Source organism: Cannabis sativa, chromosome 7 (genome assembly GCF_029168945.1).
Source record: "Cannabis sativa cultivar Pink pepper isolate KNU-18-1 chromosome 7, ASM2916894v1, whole genome shotgun sequence".
NCBI classification, from domain to species: Eukaryota; Viridiplantae; Streptophyta; class Magnoliopsida; order Rosales; family Cannabaceae; genus Cannabis; species Cannabis sativa.
The window spans coordinates 8,965,539-8,971,538 of record NC_083607.1 but is presented as its reverse complement, the minus strand read 5'-3'; the positions used below and the strand labels follow the sequence as shown (position 1 = coordinate 8,971,538).

Below are 6,000 nucleotides of genomic sequence, written 5' to 3'. Positions count from 1 at the left end.
CTGAAACAAAAGAATCAAGCGTAAAATAGCCCTAAAACTAGAAACAAAGAGTGAAAACTAACCCAAAATATGACCCGAAACTTAGACTAATTTTAGCCTAACAAATTCCCCCAAACTAGATTCTTACTCGCCCTCGAGTAAGATAAATACTACTAACTACTAATCTACTAATTACGCTATAAGATAATCATAATACTACTGCTCATGCTCTGTTCTCTTCCATTGCTCAAACTAGAATTTCAATTCCACCAACTCTAACAATTAATTCAGATGCTCAATTCATAGCACTATGTACAACTGCAAAAAATTTATTCAAATGTGAAACATTGTTATAAAAGTTTTACTCTTTCCAACAGTTTCACAGCCCGATAACTCATAAGCTTGCATGCTTACCTTTCTCCACTAATGTTGACAGCATTCTTTGGAATCCTTAGGTCTTTTCAAGGCTTTAGGTAATATGGCTCAGATATTCAGGGATAGGCAAAAGACAATTTTTAGCTCAAGATATCATAAGTACACAAACAGAACCCACAAGCTTCTTACTTTTCTTTTTCTAAGATCTTATAATATTCTCGAATTTACCAAGATTGATAGAAGACATCTCTATTATTTTTCAACATCACTGAAATTTTTTTTCTTTTTTTTTACACATATTTTTACTTTTTATTGTGTTTTTCTTTTCATCATATTTCATTTTTTTCAGTGACATTGAATTACACAATTTTCCTCTTCTCAATCTTACAAGTTTTTTTTTTTCCTCCCTCTCACTATTTCCTCACACTAAATGTTTTTCCTCCCCCAAACTAATTATGTAGCTTATGATATCATGGATAACAAGGTGAAGAAAAATTAATAGTGTGGTTGTAATTTTTCAAATCGATGGGTGAAAAATATAACAGGTTTAGGCTCAAAAGGTTAACTAGGGATACACATTATTACGGTAGGCTTGAAAGGCTCAAACTATCCAACAAATGCCTAAGTCATATTCCAATTGAACACTATCAAGGATTTCGTCTCAAAAGAATAAACATGCAAGTTCTAAGCTATCTTGTCAATCTTACCACAAACCATAGTAAAACAATTATAACAATTTTCACAGATTGAATATTTGCAGATAAACAAAGGTTCCTAAGCATCCAAACTAATCCAAAGAGTTAACAAAATCAAGCACAAAATTATTTTACAATTTCAGATCACATCACACTAATCAGCAGTATACAATTATCGTCAAGCTTATTGCCATTCCTTAACTAAAACAAAAAAAAAAACTAAAACAGATAATTAAAATGCAGAAATTAAAGTGCAGAATTTAAAAATTTTAAGTCTCTCCCCCCAAACTAAATATGACATTGTCCCCAATGTGCTATTATACTCAAGGTGAGAAGGACTTACCTGAACCCCCATCAGAAGGGGTTGGGCGGACCCTTTTCATCCAAAAGAGCCCTCGTACTAAATGAAGAAAATTTACCACCAATCGTGTTGATTTCAGAGTTTCGCACAAGAGTAAGCTCACCTTCAGAACTACCACACATCAATCTTTTCAAACGACGCTGAATCGTTCGAAGTCTCTCTTTAGGCTTTGCTCCGTTCTTATCAGCTTTAACGAAAGAACCCTTCACCATCTCAATTTTGCAACAGGTAGGAATGTCGGTTGGGGCAAAAACATTAAAACTGACCTCTTCATCTTGCACTCGCAACTTTAACTCCTTCTTTTGAACATCTATTAATGCTCGGCCCGTGGCTAAAAATGGTCTTCCCAAAATAATGGGAATAGTTGAATCTTCCTCCATATCAAGAATTAGGAAATCAACAGGGAAGATAAACTTACCAACCTTCACCAGTACATCTTCAATTATCCCACGAGGATGAGTCAATGAACGATCCACTAGTTGTAAAGTCACTGTTGTGGGCTTTGCTTTTCCCAATCCTAGCCTTTTGAAGACAGACAAGGGCATTAGATTAATGCTTGCTCCCAGATCACATAGAGCTTTAGTTTCCACCGAACCCCCTAAAGAGCATGGAATATTGAAACTACCCGAATCTTTAAGCTTGGGCGGTAATTTCTTTTGCAAAATGGCGCTACACTCCTCAGTTAATGCCACTATTTCATAGTCTTCCAATTTTCTCTTCTTAGACAATATCTCCTTCATGAACTTCACATAACGGGGAATTTGTTCCAAGGCTTCAACAAAAGGAATGTTGATGTGTAGTCTTTTAAAAACCTCTAGGAATTTTGTGAACTGCTTGTCTAGATTGGTCTTTCAGAGTCTCTGAGGATAGGGTACTTTCACATGATGATCAATACTGATTGGTGGAGACTGCTGTGGTGGTGCTGGACTATCAGTAATCTTCTTATCTGATGATGCTTGAGTTGGTGATGTTTGATCTTTAATCTCTTCATCCACTGGTTGTATCATCTCAGGCCCATCATATTTCTTTCCACTCCTTAAGAAAATTGCTTTACATTGCTCTTTTCCTTTTACATCATTAGTGCTAGGTGAATTTCCTTGAGCTTGTTTTTCCACTTGAGTAGCCAATTATTCCATTTGAGTTTCTAGAGTTTTAATAGAGGCTCTAGTTTCCATCATGAATTGGAGCAATAAATCAGCTTGGATAGTGGACCCTCCACTAGAACTTTGTTGTTGCAGCTGTTGTTGGTTTTGTTGGGGCTGATTTCTCTGCTGGTAGAACCCCAGTTAGTTGTGCCCATAATTATTGTTTTGGGAATAGTTTCAAATGCCTTTTGCTGAATCCATTGGCAAATCATCCACATCTGCCTGACACTCAGAAAAGAGATGGGGACCTCCACATATCTCACAAATTACTTGAGCTTGTTTGGCTTGCACTGCGATCAGCTTTGTTAGGGCCTCAACCTGAGCTGTCAGCTTTGTAATGGCATCCACCTCTAGCACACCAGCTACCTTCTTAGTTTGACTCCTTTCAGTTGGCCACTGCTGATTGTTTAGAGCCATCTCCTCCAATAGATCATAAGCCTCATTAGCACTCTTTCTCATAAAGGCTCCACCAGCTGCTGCATCTATCAGGGTTCTAGTGTTACCAACCAACCCGTTATAGAAATTATGAACCAGCATCCACTTCTCAATACCATGATGAGGACACTTTCTGATTAAGTCCTTGAACCTCTCCCAAGACTCATAGAGAGACTCATTCTCTTGTTGACAGAAATTGTTGATCTCTCCTCGCAGCTTAGCAGACTTTGCTGGGGGAAAGAACTTAGACAGAAATTTAGTTGCTAAGTCTGTCCATGTGGCTATGGAATTTGGTGGCAAGGAGATTAACCAGCTCTTGGCTCTTTCTCTAAGTGAGAATGGAAACAGTCTCAAACGAATGGCATCATCACTAACTCCATTGACTTTAAAAGTCTCACAAAGTTCCATGAAGTTCGAGAGATGCAGATTAGGATCTTCAGAAGGGAGGCCACCAAACTGAACTGAAGACTGCACCATTTGAAGTATGGCAGGTTTGATCTCAAAGTTATTCGCATCCACTGCCGGTGGCCTGATGCATTACTGAACCCCCGTAAGAGTTGGGAGGATGTAATCTCTCAAGCTACGGCCATTAGCTTGATCTTCCACGGCACCACCATTATTACCGTTGTTTGCAGCATTATTCACAACATTAGCGTTGTCAGCCATGATTTCTGGTGTTTCAGCAGGTGCTGAAACTCTCTCTTGCCTTTTGTTCCTCCTGTTTCTCCTACAAGTTTTTTCGATTTCAGGGTCGACGGGTAATACAACTGCTTGCCCTTGGCGGCGCATGCACTCAAGATACTTGAAATAGATAAAAGTAGCTTTGCAAGAGACGGGTTAGAAATTCAGCAAGAGAAATAAACCAAAGTAGAAGTTAGTATAATTTTGTGTAATATTAATCTTTATACAATTCCCCGGCAACGGCGCCAAAAACTTGTTGCGAAAATTATTAATTACTACGCAAGTGCACGCAATCAAGTAGTATACTCACGCAAGTGAGGTCGAACCACAGGGAATTGGATTAATTACTACTAAACTATACTTATAATTCTATTTGGCAAATCAAAAGTATTTATGATTGGAAAAGGAAGAAAGAAATTCAAGAAACTTAAAGAAGCAAGTGAATATTAATCAAGATGAGAGAATAGGGAGACGAATCATGTTGTTAAGTTACCAATGTTAATGTCTAATTGCTATCCTTCTCTTGAAGTGAATGACAGGTTATAAATTAACCTAGCTCTTTTCAGATCTTCTAGGTTCTAAATCTCATGCTCTCTAATTAATCTCTTAATTAAACTAACATGAAATCAGCATTAAGCAATAATATAAATGTCACAAAGGCTATGTAAATACTTTCGTTTCACATCAAAACCTAGACTATCCAATTTTAGCATTCTCAATTCTCACTTTTCAGATTTCGAATTGAGATCATAAAACATGTAAAAGGTGATCAATCTTGCACATGGAAATTAAACACAAATATGAATAGTGTTCACAATCAAGATGGAGGAATGTCAATTATCCATTAACTAGGAAAAACTTAAACAACATTCATCATTCTCCCTAAATAGGAGTTTAGTTCAAAACATCCATAATCAAATCCATAATTAACATTGAAATAGAAAATAGCATAGAAAAAATTAAAGAGAAGAGAAAGAACTAGTTGAAGCAATTGATCCGGGTCACCACAAGCCGCTCTTCTAGCCTCCTCCTTTGTTTCTAGGGCTCCCAATCTGAATAATCCCTAATTTTCACGAACTCTCTCTATTTAAACCAAATCTCATCTTTAAAATTCGTGAAATTACGAAACTGCCCAAAAATCCCGTCACTGGGGTCCCCGTCGCGACTGGCAATGCCCCCGTCGCGACGGGGTTAAGCAAATTTGTCTCGAACTTCTCTCTGCCAATCCCCGTCGCGACGGGGATATTGTCCCGTCGCGACGGGATTTGGCAGCAACATATTTTTTTGGTTTTTCTTCTCAATTCTTTCACCACTTGTCCTCAATTCTTGTAAATACTTTCTTTAAACACCCAAGGACCTGAAACAAAAGAATCAAGCGTAAAATAGCCCTAAAACTAGAAACAAAGAGTGAAAACTAACCCAAAATATGACCCGAAACTTAGACTAATTTTAGCCTAACAGTCGTATTTGTAAAAAATTGGTGTTTTTTTGTTTGAAATGGTAGAGATCTTGTAGATCTAGTTTTCTGTCAAAATCTGGGTTTTCTAGATGTTATCGACAGTTTATCGATAAAATATCGATGCTATGTCGATATCCTGCTAAGAAAGGTTAAGGATGACCATTATCGAGATGTTGTCGACAAATTGTTGTTATCATGTCGATTAAAAAGCAAATTAACATACATAAATTATTTGAGAATTTGTCGACACAATATCGACATAATGTCGACATTCAATTGATATCACACTTAGCAATCACAGAAAGCAATTACATCACATTGTCGCCAACATATTGACATACTGTCGACATGCTGTCGATATTCCAAGTATATGATCACGCCTATTTAGCAAACAAATTTGTCGACACAATGTCGACATGAGGTCGATATTATCACACAGAAAGCAATTAAATCACATTGTCGAAAAAATATCGACATACCGTCGACAAATTATCGACATTTTAGGTCAAATTTTTTTATTCTCATTGTGTCGACATCCTATCGATACACCTACGACATCCTATCGATATACATTAACAACATAGATAATTTTATTGGTCAAACTACTTTCAATTTTGACCGAATGTCGACAAATTCTCAAATAACTTATGTATGTTAATTTGCTTTTTAATCAACATGATGTCGACAAACTGTCGACAGCATGTCGATAATGGTCATCCCTGACCTTTCTTAGCAGGATATCGACATAGCATCGATATTCTATCGATAAACTGTCGATAACATCTGGAAAAATCAGATTTCAACAGAAAACCAAATATGCAAGATCTCTACCATTTCAGACCAAAAAATACCAGTTCTAACAAATACGAC

The 6,000-nt window shown here is 37.0% G+C and overlaps 1 non-coding gene across 1 annotated transcript; it reads left to right on the top strand.

The window, feature by feature from the left end:
* The first annotated feature begins 3,102 nt into the window (after window positions 1-3,102).
* Window positions 3,103-3,209, top strand: LOC115698434 (small nucleolar RNA R71). The gene has a single exon (XR_004008181.2). It is a non-coding gene; the product is annotated as a small nucleolar RNA R71 (small nucleolar RNA).
* Window positions 3,210-6,000: the final 2,791 nt, after the last annotated feature.